Here is a 17,776-nt window from a genome sequence, read left to right on the forward strand (position 1 = left end):
CATGAGCCACCGGGCCTGGACTAAGCCTGATGATATCTTATTCTATGAGGTCATAGAATGGGAGCCTTTGGGTGAGCAAGACTTCTCTGGGGTCAGAATACCCAGAGCCCAGCCCCTATTCAAGTTAACCCTTCTTTTCCTCTTTCTCTTCCTTCAGCAACTGTTTTATTGTTTTTTTGTTTTTTTGTTTTTTTTTGAGACAGAGTCTCACCGTGTCGCCCAGGCTGGAGTGCAGTGGTGTGATCTCGGCTCACTGCAACCTCTGCCTCCTGATTAAAGCGATTCTCCTGCCTCAGCCTCCCAAGTAGCTAGGACTACAGGAGCATGCCACCATGCCCAGCTAATTTTTTGTGTTTTTAGTAGAGATGGGGTTTCACCGTGTTAGCCAGGATGGTCTCAATCTCCTGACCTTGTGATCTGCCTGCCTCGGCCTCCTAAAGTGCTGGGATTACAGGCGTGAGCCACTGCACCTGGCCTCAGCAACTGTTTTTGATGCTATGTTCCCTGCATGGTGCTAGATGCCAAGGATGCAATGATAAATAAGAAAGATAGATTCTTGCCTCAGTGGGACATGCTGTCTGCTGAAAGAGGTAGCAGCAAAGCACCAAGTTGGTGTAGTATGGCAAGTGCAGCAAGAGCCATCTGAAAACTTTCTGATATCACATGTTTTGTCCTTTGCCATTAAAAGCTTCATTTTGCCCAGTGCAGTGGCTCATGCCTGTAATCCCAGCACTTTGGGAGGCCGAGGCGGATGGATCACAAGGTCAGGAGATTGAGACCATCCTGGCTAACACGGTGAAACCCCATCTCTACTAAAAATACAAAACATTAGCTGGGCATGGTGGCGGGCGCCTGTAGTCCCAGCGACTTGGGAGGCTGACGCAGGAGAACAGCGTGAACCCGGGAGGCAGAGCTTGCAGTGAGCCGAGATGGCGCCACTGCATTCCAGCCTGGGCGACAGAGTAAGACTCCGTCTCAAAAAAAAAAAAAAAGCTTCATTTTAGACTGGGTGTGGTGGCGCACGCCTGTAGTCCCAGCACTTTGGGAGGCCGAGGAGGGCGGATCACCTGAGATCGGGAGTTCAAAACCAGCATGGAGAAACCCTGTCTCTACCAAATATACAAAATTAGCCAGGCGTGGTGGTGCATGCCTGTAATCCCAACTACTTGGGAGGCTGAGGCAGGAGAATCTCTTGAACCCTGGAGGCAGAGGTTGTGGTGAGCTGAGATCGTGCCATTGCACTCCAGCCCGGGCAACAAGAGTGAAACTCCGTCTCAAAAGAAGAAGAAGAAGAGGAAGAGGAAGAAGAAAAGAAGAAGAGGAAGAGGAAGAAGAAGAAGAAGAAGAAGAAGAAGAAGCAGGAGGAAGAAGAAGAAGGAAGAAGAAGAAGAAGGAGGAGGAGGAGGAGGAGGAAGAAGCAGGAGGAGGAGGAGGAAGAAGAAGAAGAAGAAGGAGGAAGAAGAAGAAAAGAAGAAGAAGAAGAAGGAAGAAGGAAGAAGAAGAAGAAGAAGAAGAAGAAGAAGAAAAGGAAGAAGAAGAAGAAGAAGAAGAAGAAAAGGAAGAAGAAGAAGAAGAAGAAAGAAGAAGAAGAAGAAGAAGAAGAAAAGAAGAAGAAGAAGAAGAAGAAGAAGAAGAAGAAGAGAAGAAGAAGAAGAAAAGAAGAAAAGAAGAAAGGCTTCAGTTCTGACACTTTCATTGGAACTGGAATGGGGCTGGGAGTGGGAACCAGGGCCATCTTGCTGCCCCCAGGGAGAACAGGTCTGAGGTGGAGCCAAGCAGAGTGAGCAGAACTAAGATAAGCAGAGAAAAGCAGGGCCTGGTGAAAGAATGTCGCCGCATCGTGCCTCCACGCCATTCCTAAAGTTTTCTGTTTACATGCAAGCCAGTATGTTTCCTCTTGTCTTGGATAAATGCATGTAAACGAATGGGTGAACACAAGTGTTCATGGATACAACACAGGCACCTGCTAAGCAGGCCACCTCGTGTCTGGCGTCCTGGTGTCCTAAGAAGCACCAGCTTCCTTAATTCCCTTGGAGACCCTGTGAGGGCAGGAGGTAACGTGATGGTTAACTGCTGAGAATTCTTAGCCTGCCTACAATGGCCCTGAATCAACAACACAAGAGGCTTCCAGATTAGTGAAAACTTAGACATATAGTGGGGTGTGAGCCAAAGGTAAAAGAAAAGGAGACAAAGAGCCTGCAGAGAGAGACAGGCAGGAGCGAGACGGTGTGAGGGAGGTGGGAGGTGGGTGCTGTTTCTAGATTCCTGTGCGGGAAAACTGCTGGGAGGCTTGCGATTACATGGCACTCAAGCATGTGGGTCGCTGCTGGAACTGGGTGCCCCACATCACGTAGGCCCTGTGAGCATTAAAATAACAATCTCCATGATGTGGCACCTGCAGAGAAACATTAAAGGGGTTGAAGCTGTTCAGGCACGAGAAGGTGAGGCCTTGCTGCGAGCCTGAAGCTGTTCCCTGAATGATGACCTGGCAAGTGAGTGTGAATGCCTGTCTTCCAGTCTAAACTGTCAGGGTGGGGCCCAAGTCCTACTCATCTCAGTAACCTTCAGAGGATCTGGCACATAGAAAGAGCTGGAATCAAATGTGTTTCATAAATGACAAACTGGAAGAGTGGGCTAAACTTGGGACCCAGGAGCTGGTTCAAACCCTAGTTTGAAGAAGGTAGGTGGCTCCTTGGAGAGATACCAGCCTGCTGGACTGTCCCTTCCACTGAGTAGTGTTGGCAGGGCATAGGGGTTAGCTTCCCTGTCATAGGGTCCTCTTGCCATGCTTCACTGTGCTGCAGGGATGGGGACACACCTCATTAAAGGGCCATGTTTGGAAAGGAAAGATTGTTAGGACCCTAGTAACATCTCGGCCCAGCTTCCCTGCCTTCAAGGACCAACAATGATGAACTCTGTCTTGGAGCTGCTGGGCCCTTTTCATCGCTGTCCAGGCTACAACACTTCCAGATGATTCTCACATTACAGCTTCTCAATGTCTGCCCTTGCCCTACCCTCGCTCCCCCGCCTACCCACCCCCCACCCAGTTAGCTACTGAATAGCAATTCCAGTGTCTCAGTGGGATTCAGTGGGGTACGAAGGAATGCATTGCTATCCCATAACTCGAACCTTCTCTTGGCAAAAAGGAAATTCCATCTGCCCCCAAAAGAGTGGGAGAAAAATGACTGCTGGAATAGCAGAGTTGGAAGATTTAAAGCCTTCTTGGGATAAAGACTGAGGTTCTAGCCCTCACCACATCATTGGCTGTTTTTTTGTATGTGTGTGGTTTTGTTTGTTTGTTTTTGAGATGGAGTCTCGCTCTGTCACCCAGGCTGGAGTGCAGTGGCGCAATCTCGGCTCACAGCAACCTCTGCCTCCTGGGTTCACGCCATTCTCCTGCCTCAGCCTCCCGAGTAGCTGGGACTACAGGCCACCATGCCCAGCTAATTTTTTGTTATTTTTTAGTGGAGAGAGTAGGAGTACGAGCCGGAGTAGCAGGGTGAGTAGTTTGTCGGGAACAGTGTTTAAAGAACAGGTGACTCAGGATGGCTCAGGTCAAAGCAGGTGACCAGGGGAACAGATGTGAACTACTAATTAGAACTGGCGAGAAAGTTGTTTACTGAAACTAGAGGCAAGGGGGCGAAGAGAACCAGAAAGTTAAACTTAAAAATGGAGAATCAAAGAATAAGAGAGTTGAACATACTGACATATTGATTCTTTGAAGAAAAACTTGGAATTCACTATATCTAACATAATTAAGGCAATAAAAATATGAGTTAAGAGCATGGGCTCTGAGGTCATTTGGCCTAAGCTTCCAATCTGAGCTTATTCCCTTAACAGCCTTAAAACCTTGGGCAGTTACTTTACCTATCTATGCCTCAATTTCCTTATATGAAAACAGGACTGATAGTAATGGCACTTACCTCAAGGGGTGCAACAGGAGTTAAATGGGTTAAGGCATACAATAAGCACTTAGCATGGCGCCCGGTGCTTATAAACAAGAAATACTACCTGTTATTAACAAAGCTGAGTGCACAAAAATTCCCAGGAGCTAGAAATCAAGAGAGAACTGAAAACTAGAAAAGCGAGCACATTGGCTGTCTCTTACACTTACCACAGATGAGAGTGGTATTGGTATTCGACCAGGTCTTCTTTGCACAGAGGATCAGGCTTTAATACTGTTCAGGGACAGGAAACAAATTATTGAGCCTGTGGGAGGTGGCGTGTTGGCACTGAGATGTCAGCCTAAAGCCAGGACCCTGGAAGGACAACGTCCTTTTAAAAATTGCATAAAAAGTCAATCCCTAGCAGAAAGAAATGAGAGGAAAGTATGTTTATCTTGAACTGAGCTTTAGCTCAGGAGGGGGAAATGTCTCCCTTAAGAATTCAGAACCACTGGCATGAGCCTTTCATGGGTTTGGGGTTTAAATAAATAGTTCCTGCACAACCTAGAAACCCCTGGGCTAAGAAATAACATAAAATTTGGTATGGGCCAATTACACTCTGTTAGAAGCAAGCAGTTTGATTACACTGGTTTCTCCAGATTAAAGTCCTGCTGAAGATGAGCTCACAATCTGAAATCATACAACACTGAAGGAAAAAACATAAGCAAAAGTCTGCAGACCCAACAAACAACAGGATTAGACTTTCAAGAGCTTTAGATTATACAACCATCAGAGGAGATAATTAAGTGTGTTAAAATGATGAATAATATAAAATAAAGCTTGAAAAACATAAATGAATAAAATCAGGCAGGCTTTAAAAGTAAAACAAATACTACCCTTTCTTGGAAATAAGAAAAATATTCATTAAACTTTAAAACACAATGAACAGATTAAATAGTAGATTAGGCATAGTTGAGAAACAATTAGAAAACTCGAAGCTAAATGTGGGAAAGTATCTGGATGGAGACCGGAGATGAAAACTCTGAAAGAGATATTAGGAGACATGGAGAATAAAATGAGAAAGTCTAACATATTTAAGAGGACTTCCAGGAGAGAAAACAGAGAGAATGGGGTGAGGCAATGTTTGAAGAGAAGGTGGCTAAGAACCGATGAAAGATAAGAACGTTTAGATTCAGGCTGGGTGCGGTGGCTCATGTCTGTAATCACAGCACTATGGGTGGCTATGGCGGGAGGATCACTTGAGTCTAGGAGCTCCAGACTGCCTGGGCAACAAAAAGAGACCCCATCTTTAAAAAAATTTAAAAAATTAGCTAGGCATGGTGGAGTGTGCCTGTAGTCCTAGCTACTTGGGATGCTGAGGTAGGAGGATCATTGAGCTCAGGAGCTGAGGTTGCAGTGAGCTATGATCACGCCACTGCACTCCAGCCTGTGTGATACAGCAAGACTCTCTCTCAAAAAAAAAAAAAAAAAAAAAAAATTTAGATTCAGGAGTCACAATGATGAGCCCCAAAATAGATAAATAAAACCAAACGCTCTTTTAGATAGACACTTTATAAAGATACACACTCTATACACTTTATAAAAGAAACCAGAGAGAAAAGACTGAGCTCTACTACAGTGTAGCATGCCAAGGGAGAAGCCATGGAGATCACATGAATGGGAGTGTTTCCAGGATCTGTGACCTAGTGCGTGGAGCCTGCATAATGAGAAACCTGTGGCCGATTGAATGCAACACAGGTAGGGGCTCAGGCAAAGCCTGAGATCAAGGATGACTTTAAAAGCAGATGGAGGATTTGGACTTGGTACAGAAAACTTCAAGGACCTCTTGCATTGTTACAAGGATCCAATGAGACAAGATAAATAGGCTTGTTAACTAAAAAGCAATTTTCAAAGGAATGATTTTGCAGTGACTGTGGTGTGGAAATGAAGCTATTCTGAGACTCTTTGTTTTCAACTTCAAACTGCTATTTTTTTGTGTGTTTTGTTTGTTCTTTCCTTTCTTAACCTCTCTTTAATAGCACAGAGAGGTTTTGCAACAATCTGAGGTGTTTGAGAAAAGTGTTAAATTAGTTTGTGCAAATGCTTGCTATTTCACTGCAGATTAACCAGCCTGTGTGCAATGTGGACATATATTCTGGAAATGGCATAAATTATCCCACTTCGTTTGCCCTCTCTGTTGCTTGGTCAGACTGACCCTACTTGGAAAAACTTCAGATTGGGCCAAACAAGGGTATTCTTTGGGCTGAGAGAATGTCCCCGAAAACTCTGATTTTATATACAGGTTGGTATTTTTATGTATTCTCCATTTTCCTGAGCCGTTGTTGACAAATGGAAAGTTGAAAAACATTTGCCTAAGAAGTCCCAATAAAGCGTCATACACAGCCTGCCAAGAAATGTGAGTGAATTAGCAAAGGCTGGCCCAGGGAAATGAGGAGATGGGCTGGGTACCACCCAATTCACCCCCCTGCCCACCAAGAAGCTTTGATCTCATTGGCCTGTGACATGAGGACACATCTGGCTCAGGGAGATTCAGAGAGAGCTTGTTCTTGCAATACATTTTTTATTGAGTGATGACGATGTGACAGTCACTATACTCTGCACTGGGGACACTACAGTAATCCTGCTCTCTGGAGCTTAGAATCTAGTGCAAGATGCAGATAAGTAATTATGATACAGCTCTGAAAGTATTATGTAATGGCACTTATAAACATAGCAGTGGGGAGAAGTAATATCTGAGGCTTGTGATGAGTAAAGTAAGAGTTGCTGAGAAAAAGATATTCAAAGAAATGTACATTGTTCAATTTTTATGGAGCACCAAAATGAGAGGTGAACCATGAGAAATGTTGCTGGAAAGTCAGGCAGGAGCCAGACCAGAAGGAATCCTGTAAGCCATGCAGAATAAGCCTTGATCTCGAGGACTTTGGGGGCATTGAAAAGTTTTATGCAGGAAAGTAACCTGATTAGATTTTCTTTTTAGAAAGCTCACTCTGGCTGTTGTCTGGGGATTCCATTAGAGGAGAGAAACAGGAGGCAGGGAAATCCATCATGCAGCTTTTGCAGCAGTTGCAGGCAGAACCAGGCGGCAGGGGTGAAGTGGAAAGTGGGAAAATTAAAGAGGTGCTTCCGCAGGGGAATTGGTAGGAGTTGGTGATTGAATGTGGACTTCGAGAGAGAGTGAGGACTCAGGATCATGTTCAGGGTCCTGGTTTGACCATTAGGCAGATGATAGGAAGAAGTTCTCTCCTCCTGTGTCAAGAGAGAGCTGTAACCTGCAGTGGAGCAGAACAGATAAAGTTTAAGGAAACTTAGGGCCAGCTTCACAGCTTTTCAACCTGTGCTGTCTAATGGGGACTGCGTTCAGAAGGGCCCAGTACATGCTTTGCTGGCCATCTTGAAATCTGTAATACATTTATCTTTGAATGTGTGTTTTGTAAGTGAAGAGTGGTAGAACAATGGGGCATGGTTATGAGCAGAGGAGGCGTTTGCAATGTGTGTGTCCTCCATTCCTTGCTGCCCCATTCAGATAGAGCATTTGGGATGCCCTGTGAACACCCAATTCCAGCGGACATACCACGCATGGTGGCTCAGAGAGACTCAAGCAGGTATAAGATAAGCATGGTCTGGAAGCTGATGGCTTTGAGTCTCACTGAACAGAGAGAATTCCTACTCCTGTTCCCTATTAACATGACTATGACTGAGTATGTGGGTGCTGACTGCGCTGCAAGGCTGTGCTTTCCATTCAAATAAGAGTTTGTTTCAAATGCAGAAAGAAGGCAATGGTGATCTTCTTAAGAAACAGAACGACCAAGGAAGCTTCCTTAGTCCTGTTACTTCCCTGTGTCAGCCAACCACTTTTGCTGAAACTGATGATATAGAAGGAAAGAAAAACACAGGGCAATGTGTAGTTTCTTGTGCTCTGAGTCCTTCCTTACTTCTGATTAAATTGAAGGTAGAATTTGAAATAAAATATGGAATTTTAAGAAACAGAAAAAATAAATGGAAAGTAGAAAACATTGGTAGAATGCACATTTATCAAAAACACTTAAGTCTGTGCAGCGTTTCTACTTTTCTGGCAAGAATGAAATACCTATGCATGTATGAGCTACAAAATACAAATTGTGTAATTTCAGTGATTCTTTTTTTTTTTTTTTTCAGAGACAGGGTCTTGCTTTGTTGTCCAGGCTGGAGTGCAGTGGTGCAATCATAGCTCACTGAAACCTTGAACCCCTGGGCTCAAGTGAACCTTCTGCCTTAGGCTCCCAAGTAGCTAGGACTATATCTGCATGCCACCACCACCTCTGGCTATTTTTTTTTGTGGGGGTAGAGATGGGGTCTTGCTGTGTTGCCCAGGCTGGTCTGGAATTCCTGTACTCAAACAGTTCTCCTGCCTTGGCCCCCAAAGTGCTAGGATCATAGTACAGTACCAGCCTTGAGTTAATGTTCTTATGTTTGTATTTCACAATATAAACAGCAAAGTTCATGCTAATAATTTAGTTTTAATTTTTCTTTACCTAGAAGGCCACTTAATGACATTTTTAGCAAATAAAAACACTATGACAGGCCTGGCGTGGTGGCTTATGCCAGTAATCCCAGAACTTTGGGAGGTCGAGGCAGGTGGATCACTTGAGGCCAGGATTTCAAAACAAGCCTAGGAAACATGGTGAAATGCTATCTCTACTGAAAATACAAAAATTAGCCAGGTGTGGTGATACACATCTATAATCCCAGCTACTCAGGAGGCTGAGGCACAAGAATCGCTGAGCCCAGGAGGCAGAGGTTGCAGTGAGCCGAGATCACGCCACTGCACTGTAGCCTGGGCAACAGAGCAAGACCCTGTTTTAAGACAGACAGACAAACAAACAAACCCACTATGACAGCGAGAATGCAAAATGGTACAATTACTTTGGAAGACAGTTTGGCAGTTTCTTACAAAGCTAAACATAGCCTTAACACATGATCCAGCAATCACACTCCTAGGTATTTACCTAAATTAGTAGAAAACTTATGTCCACACAAACATGTGCTATAAACATGAATGTTTATAGCAGCTTTATTCATCATTGCCAGAATTTAGAAGTAACCAAGATGACCTTCAGCATCTATTTGTGAATGAATAAACAAACTGTGGTATATCCATACAATGGAATATTATTCAGCAATAAAAAGAAGTGAGCTATCAAAACAATGAAAATATAGAGAGGAAACTTACGTGCATATTGCTTAGTGAAAGAAGCCAATCTGAAATCTGTATGATTCCAATTTGATGACATTCTGGAAAAGGCAAAACCATAGAGTAAGTTATAAGATCACTGGTTTCCAGGAGCCTGGGAGTAGAGGAAGAAGAGAGAAACGGATAGGTGGAGCATGAGAGGTTTTTAGGGCAGTGAAATCATTCTGTAAAATGATGGGCACATGACATTATGTGTTTGTCAAAACCTGTTCAATGTACAGCACAAAGAGTGAACCCTGACTCAGAGGACAAGGAGCTCTGTATTTTCTGCTCAATGCCAAATGGTACAGCCACTTTGGAAGACAGTGCAAACAATGTAAATTGTGAACTTTGTTAAAAATAGTGTGTCAATATTGGCTCACTCATGGTAACGAATGTACCACACCAATGCAAAAAAGGAGGGAGATATATGGGAGCTCTCTGTATTTTCTGCTCAATTTTTCTGTAAAAAACATAGTTATTAATTTTTTAAAAAAAGGGAAAAGGAACCTTTGTCACATAGTGTATTGACTTTTGGGAGTGACTAAGAGGCTGATGGTGGTGAAAGTGACAGCCATTCTAGAAAGTCCTCAGAGTGACTCACGGGGCTTTTTCCTGGGCTTTAGCCCCCTTCTTTGTCAACAGGGAGTGCTTGGGCCCCCTTCTTTGTCAACAGGGAGTGGAGTTTCAAGGCCTCAGTTGCACGCCGGCTTCTCCTTTGGGCACTGCTTAAACTTCAGGTGGTCTTTGTCAGAACTCGTGCTTAGGTGTGCTTTGTCATGAGCAGGGGCTCAGCCCCTCCTCTCTCCCCTACCTTGCCCCATTTCAGAATTTAGAAATCATGATTTCCTTCCATATCTATAAGAGATGGGGAGTGACATTTTTCCCTGGACAATAAATAATCATCAGCATTATCACAAAGGAGACTTTAGTACCGTCTCTGCCACTCACTGGGTGACTTTGACCAAGTTGCTTCAGCTTTTTGGGACTCATTTGACCTATGTGTAAGTGTAAGTGATGTGGAGGGAGATAAATTAGGTGACTTTCCAAGAAAAGAACCTTAATATATAAAAGATATAGGTGGGACTGCTCTGGTTGAAGGCAGAGAAAGTAGAGAGAGCGGCAGCCTGGAGTCCCGACCCACCACTCACCTGTCCTCTTGACCCACTGATGCCCTTGACTCCAGAATTTCTAGAACCCCAGGGTAGCATGGAGCATAGTTTGAGAACTCCTGATCCACCCACCTCATTTTATAAACAGAAAGGCAAAGGACTTGCTCAAGGTTGTATGAGGAGATAGTGCTCAGGATGGAATTAAGACCTAGGTTTCTGGACATCTAGTTCCGTGCTCTTTCCCCTCACTGTTTTGCCCCAGTCCTGTTGTGGCCACTTTTTGTTTATTGAGTAGGAAACACCCTCCAAGCCCAAACATGAGCTCTGCCCTCTGGGAATGGAAACAGCAGCCCACACACAAATCATTGCCACTGCCCACGTACCCACCCAGGGTGCCAGCAATACAATCCTGACTCTTACAGATAATGTGCGTTTATAACCCGCTGTGAGATTCCTCAGGTTCCTAGGCCTCTGAGATCATTCTGTCAGGGATTTGGATGAACCATTGGCTTAGAGTTTTAAGCAGCTTTAGCAACTGTCCTCTGTGTCCACATAGCACTTAGTTATGCACAGTCCTATATTATAGCCTCATCCTTTTGGAGTATTGGTCTTAGCTCTTCAACTGGATGCTCTACTCTGTAAGAACACAGTTCCCCTATGCCTAATTTTGTGTTCTGTACACAGTGGGTGCTTAGTTAAAAGTGCTTAATCATGCTTCTTTTCAAGGTCATTCCACCCATTCCTGCTCATAAAATGGGTAGGGGAGCCACATCAAAGAGAGTTCCAGAGGCAGGCCAGCTTTTGACCTATCAGAAAGGGCAGTGCACCACCTCGCCCAGCATGGAAAAAGTGAGAAGGAACTAGGCTGGCGGCCAATGAGGGTGTACTACAAATAGCCGCTACAAGTTTGGAACATTTCCTGTGCTGAACCCTGCAGATGTGTGATCTCCGGGAATGCTAAAAACAAACTTGGATGGACTTATTCCTACTCATGGTACAGATGAGGGAACTGAGACGTAGAGAAGGGAAGTAACTTGGAAAAGGCTTTAGAACTATGATTAGAACCCAGGTCTAGCTGATGCCAAAGCGCAAGTTCATAATCTCCATATCAGGATGACCAAGGGCACTATAATTGGGTTTTTAAAAGTCCTAGGGTCACATAAAGAGCTTGCATATCACATTTTTTGATAGCCCTCTGCCCGGTCTTTAACCTTCAGCCCACCTTGCTTTCTCTCCCCCTCCTGTAGCCTCCTAAAGAGTTCAGGATACCAGGCCAGGTGCGGTGGCTCACACCTATAATCCCAGCACTTTGGGAGGCCGAGGTGGGCGGATCATCTGAGGTTGGGAGTTCGAGACCTGACCAACATGGAGAAACCCCATCTCTACTAAAAATAAAAAATTAGCTGGGCATGGTGGTGCATCCCTGTAATCCCAGCTACTCAGGAGGTTGAGGCAGGAGAATCACTTGAACCCGGAGGCAGGGGTTGTGGTGAGCCAAGATCGTGCCATTGCACTCCAGCCTGGGCAACAAGAGCAAAACTCTGTCTCAAAAAGAATTTAGGACAACGAATGGAAGGGCTAGAGAATGTAGAGCCAGTGAGTTTATAAACCAGGCATGTCAACATGGCCCAGAGACCTCCAGGGGTGGGGAAAGAGGGTGCTGGATGAGATATGACCACAGGCAGAGATAGGGTAATTAATACAGAAAATCTGCATAGTTTATCCCGGGGGCCTGTAAATCTGGAACACTGTGGTCTAACTGAGCAGTCCTGCTAATGCAGGCATGATAAGTAAAAGCTTCTCTCAAAGTCCACTCGGGACTCTGAGAGTGTAGCAGGATGGTTACTCAGGCATCTCGGAGTAGGGCAGACCTGGATTTCATTCTCAGATCCAGATCTGTCACTTATTAGCTGAGGGGCTTGGGGCAAATTACTTAAGCCTTTAAACTTTACTTTGCCATCTGAATTATGGAAATAATAATACCAACCTCAGAAGGTTGCAAATATGAAGTGAGATTCTTATTGGGTGCTTAGCATTATATCTGGCATATTGTAAGCATTCAAGAAATAGTTGCTATTATTGTGATTATTATTAATGTTATTCAGGTTCAGTTTCTTATCAAGTAGGTATATATTTTTTTGATGGCCAAAGGGTTTGATAGCTCTCGTTAGGGACGCAAGTCAGCCCTTACACTCAGATTCCAGTGCAGCAATTAACTCTTGCTCTCTGACCCACAGCCTCTGCAGTGTTTGTGTATCTGGAGGTTTACCTGGTGGAAAGAAAACTGTAGGTTCCGTCCAAAGATAGATAGGGTGGTAGCTCAGAAGAAAAATTACCCAGATCCCAGAACCTCTAACTTTCTTGAAAACTATTGAAACTTCCAGAATACCCAAAATCATGAAACCAGTTTTAAAGTTCTTGCTAGTCTGCAGGCAACCACAGACTCAAAATATTTGGGGTAGACTCTTCGATGGAAACAGAAATCATCTGGCCCGATCTCTTCTTTTTACAGATCAAAGCACCAAGTCCTGGAGAGAGGGTGAAATTTTGACTAGACCTACAGATTATTAGAATTGCAAGGCAGCGAACAGCACCACAAAGGACAGAATGAGACCCAGCCAAAAGTTTCTGTGGATCTGGTGACCTCCAATCCACACCATTTCCTGACGACTCCAGTGCACAATGGTTGTTCCCACTGCTGGGCGACTAGTGTGGCAGGCTTCTGCTGTGTTGCCCCATTGCTCCTATGACTGATTGGCTTATAGCCTGCTGAACCCAGGGGATAGTGAGTTCTTTGAGGGTAGGGGACACTTTAGCAATTAGAATCCTAAAATCACAAACATGGTTTAGCTGGAAGGAACCTTAGAAACGCCATTCTCCCATCCCTTTATTCTACAAATGGGAAGACAGAGGCTCACATAGGGAAGGATCACATTTATAGTCACCAGTTTCATGGTGGCAGAGCCAGCTCCAGAGCCTCGAATCCTCTGACCACTTCACCAAGCTGTGTAGTTGCACTGCACACTCAGTAGAGCCTCAATATGCTGATGACTCATCCATTTTTACCCCTAGATCTGTCCTCTACCCAGAATTTCTGACTTGCAAATCCTACTTCCTATTCAACATCTCGACTTGGATAAGTAACAAACATCCCCACATGTCCAAAATGGGGCTCAGAGAAGACTGGGCATGTGTGAGTGTGCATATGTGGTGTCAGGAGGTGGGAATAAGCATTTATCACACATTAGGTTCTTGTTGGCTAGAAACACTGTCTAGCTAATACCAGTGGGCTAATAGATTACATAGGGCAAAAGAAGGGTTGTGTGCTCTCTGTAGCAAATGCCAAAGAGTAGTGTTATCATACTGGGGAAGTTTCAGAGCCAGCCCTTCCTCTTGCCCACACATATAGCTGGCATACACTGGCATAAGGAGGAACACACCGGGATGTCAACAGAGTCACACACACACACACACACACTCTCTCTCTCTCTCTCTCAATGTTGAAAACTGTTGTAACTCTTGTATTATTGGTAGATTGAAGCTACCATGTTCAATTCCACGTAATATTAAAAAACTACTTTAATCTGAAAATTTATTAGACCAGCTGTTATCTGTTATCACCTGTTCACTCCTGAAAACTTTTTTTTTTTTTTGAGACAGAGTCTCACTCTGTCGCCCAGGCTGGAGTGCAGTGGTGCGATCTTGGCTCACTGCAGCCTCCACTGCCTGGGTTCAAGCGATTCTCCTGCCTCAGCCTCCCGAGTAGCTGGGACTACAGGTGCATGCCACCACGCCTGGCTAATTTTTGTATTTTTAGTAGAGACAGGGTTTCACCATGTTAGCCAGGATGGTCTTGAACTCCTGACCTTGTGATCTGCCCGCCTCGGCCTCCCAAAGTGCTGGGATTAAAGGCATGAGCCACCGCACCCAGCTGAGAAAAAATTTTATTATGGCTTCTACAGTGCTATTTCTTACAATTCTGATTTTCTTTTTTCGGGACCCTACCCTGTTTGAACTGCCTTTATGAAAAAAACTGCAAAATGCTGCCCCAAGGGAGAGAATAATATAACTCATTATATAAGATTGATCAGAGATTAAATGAATACCTACCAAATACCAATGTCTTCATTGATGCTAAGCTTCTCCCTCTTGCAAAGATAATCAACAAATTCAATTGCTTCCTAAGTTGATGGCAGTGGAACAGTGTGAGCCCTCCAATTTGCTGTGGCAGGAAATAATACATCTGGTGTCCTCAACCACCACTCTGATTTGTTCAGATGACAACTCAACAGGAAGGGCCTCTCAAGGTTCAGTCCTTTCATCTTTAAGACGAGAGATTGTGTTTCTCATAAAATAATCTTGCTTTCTCTGATTTCTGCAGTAGAATGTTTTATGTGCTGTGGAAAAAGAATAATACAATTAGGGACATACCAAGGTCATATCAAGACATACCAAGGTCAATCACACAGGCCCTCTTACTTTCAGTGGACTGGAGATAGACCATCAGTAGATGAACTCCTCAGAAAGTCTTCATGGACTCTATTCTGTTTCCTTTTGTGGGTCCTTAGGAAATAGAGAGTGCTAGAATAACTACATTCTAAACGTCATAGAATAGAGATTAGGAATAAAACAGAGAAGGAAAAGAAGGGAAGCAGAAAAAGACCAAGATACAATTGATATCTTAGCAACAAGGAGATCACACATGTCACTATTCAGTGCCTACAATTTTCTTTCCTTCCTTTTTCTTTCTTTCCTTCTTTCCTCCCTTCCTTCCTTCCTTCTTTCTTTCTCTCTCTCTTTTTTCTTTCTTTCCTTCTTTCCTCCCTTCCTTCCTTCTTTCCTTCCTTCCTTCCTTCCTTCCTTCCTTCCTTCCTTCTTTCTTTCTGTCTTTCTCTTTCTTTCTTTTCTTTCTTTCTTTCTTTCTTTCTTTCTTTCTTTCTTTCTTTCTTTCGACACAGTCTTACTCTGTTTCTCAGGCTGGAGTGAAGTGGCACGACTATGGCTTACTGCAGCCTCAACCTCTGGGCTCAAGTGCATTCAAATGATATTTCCACTTTACCATCCCAAATAGCTGGACTGCAGGAGTGACTCACCATGCCTGGACATTTTCTTTTGTTGACCATGCAGTCAAGAAACGCATCCTCCTTCTTGAAGTTGTCTTCCTTAGCAGCCTAGACAAGCTGAAATTTTTCCTGAGGTGAAAGTTCTGTTTTTCTCAGGAGACACACCCCAACACACACACACTAGAGGCTGAAGGTGACTTTGCTCACACCTTTATTGTATCCCCACAGGTCCCAGCCCCAAGGATGGAAGAGAGCAAATGAACGTAGACATTTCCCCTTGGATAGAAAAAAAAAGAGAAAAAAGGCTGAAAGTTTGTTCTAGTTTGAGAGAAAAAGAATTAACAGTAGGGGAAAGGAGGGGGTTTTACTGGGATGTGGTGAACATACAGAAGGTTGTTTATAAGGTGTTTCTTAAAAACGACCTTCCAACAAGCTGCTCATCTATCTATTGCTGTGTAACAAGCCACTTCACAACTTAGCGGCATCAAACAAGCACGATTTATTAGTTTTCCCAGTTCTGTGGGTTTACCGCGCAGGTCTTCTGTTGGCCTCACGGGGTTCCCTGTCCAGCTGCATGCAGCAGGCGGGTTTGTGCAGCCAGCTGGGCCTCTGTCTCCTTTATCCTGAAGGAGGCTAGACCTCGCCTCTAAACGTGGTAATGACAGTGTCCCAAGAGAATGAAAGTAACATCTGCAATGCAAGATCCCTTAAAAACCAGCTCAGAGATTCACACTGGGACATTTCCGCCATATTCTATTGATCAAAGCCAGTCACAAGGGCAACCCATGTCAAAGGGATGGAAAAATGGATTCCATCTCTCAGTACATCTATAAACTGACAGAGTGAAGAGAGGAGGGCACAGGGGAAGCATGAGTCATCAGTGGCCATTATCATAACAACATATCACATGAGGCAGTTGTCAGATATTAGAATGTTGGAACCAAAAGGGACCAACCAGGACAGGAACCCAGGACTCTTGACTTCCAGTCCAAGCCTCTTCCCACTAAGCCAGTTATTCCAAGCAATACTTAGCTCTCACTCAACTGCCGGGAGATTCAAGCACATCATGCTGCTAGATGTGGCTTCCAGCACCAGCTCAGTCAAATGTGGAGAACCACCTTCTGCCCTAAGCAAGCCTGGCTTCTTCCCACCCTTCCCCATGCTTCCCATACCATTTTTAAACATTCCATAGAGTCAAAACATTCTCCGTAAATTTTAACAAGTCGATGAGGAATTTCTACAGTGAAACTCTTTCCTTTTGCAGCAAAATGGAATAACAGCAAACAACATTGGAGGAGGAATTGTCTGGGAGAGCAGCCATTTTAAAGAAGAGCACATTAAGTCACAAACAGTCGCAGCTGATCTACTTTGCAGCGTCGCCATACATGCCTAACTAAATATTGAAATCCCAGGAAAAACTCACTGTGCATCATGTTCCAGAAACTAGCTTTGCAAACAGTCTTTTCAGATGTGTACGTTTTGTGTATTTGAGGCATACAATATCTATCTTTTCCTCCATGCTCACCCAACCTTTACTCCTATATTTAATTCAGCTGCACTGCCATAAAAGCATTTCTATAAAGTACTTAATTTCAGGTGAGGCAGGGCAAAGAGAAGCCCCCAGGCCCAGGCTCTCCCTCCAGGAGAGGTTTTCTATTGGGGATGATTTTGTCTCCCCACCCCCACCCCAAATCTTCGGGGACATTTTTCAATGTCTGCAGCACTTTTTGTTGTCATGGAGGAGAGGTACTATAGGCATCCAGTGGGTAGAGGTCAGTGATGCTGCCAAACATCCTACAATGCACGGGACAGCCCCCTAAATGAAGAATGATCTAGCCCAAAATGTCACTAGTGCCGCTGTTGAGAAACTTGCTCTAGGAGCTTGTAATTATGACATCAGGGCTGGCCTGTTTTGTGTTCAATGAAAACGTGGTTGCAGCTCTCTATTTAAATCATCGTTTGGGCTGGGTGCAGGGGCTCATGCCTGTAATCTCAACATTTTGGGAGGCCGGGGTGGGTGGATTACCTGAGCTTAAGAGTTTGAGATCAGCCTTGGCAATATGATAAAACCCCATTTCTACAAAAAATACAAAAATTATCCAGGCATGGTGGTACATGCCTGTGGTCCCAGCTACTCAGGAGGCTGAGGTCGGAGGACAGCTTGAGTCCAGGAGGTTGATGTTGTAGTGAGCTGAGATTGTGCCACTGCACTCCAGCCTGAGCAACAGAGCGAAATCCTGTCTAAAAACACATTCTATTCAAGTATGTTTTAAACTATGGAGAAGAAAAGGGACATGGGAGCACATTTTTGGCAGGCGTTAAGTCGTGAAATACACAGTTTAGAGAAGAGATTATTTTCCATAGCGATTAGGCATTCATCACAAAGGAGGGACAGCTGACTATGTTAAAATATAATTGCCAGGTAAATATTTTCTTGACTACAAAGTGATGTTATAGGGTATTACTCAGAGAGGGAGGCGTTCTAAT

The 17,776-nt window shown here is 44.2% G+C and overlaps 1 long non-coding RNA gene across 1 annotated transcript in view; it reads left to right on the forward strand.

Annotated features, from left to right (window-relative positions):
* Window positions 1–17,286, forward strand: part of LOC115832316 — a 59,454-nt gene extending 42,168 nt beyond the window's left edge. The window contains exon 3 of the long non-coding RNA XR_004027724.1: window positions 16,554–17,286. This is a non-coding gene — a long non-coding RNA (uncharacterized LOC115832316). The remainder of the gene's footprint in view (window positions 1–16,553) is intronic.
* Window positions 17,287–17,776: the final 490 nt, after the last annotated feature.

The sequence above is a fragment of the Nomascus leucogenys genome, chromosome 22a, assembly GCF_006542625.1.
Source record: "Nomascus leucogenys isolate Asia chromosome 22a, Asia_NLE_v1, whole genome shotgun sequence".
In the NCBI taxonomy this organism is placed as follows: domain Eukaryota; kingdom Metazoa; phylum Chordata; class Mammalia; order Primates; family Hylobatidae; genus Nomascus; species Nomascus leucogenys.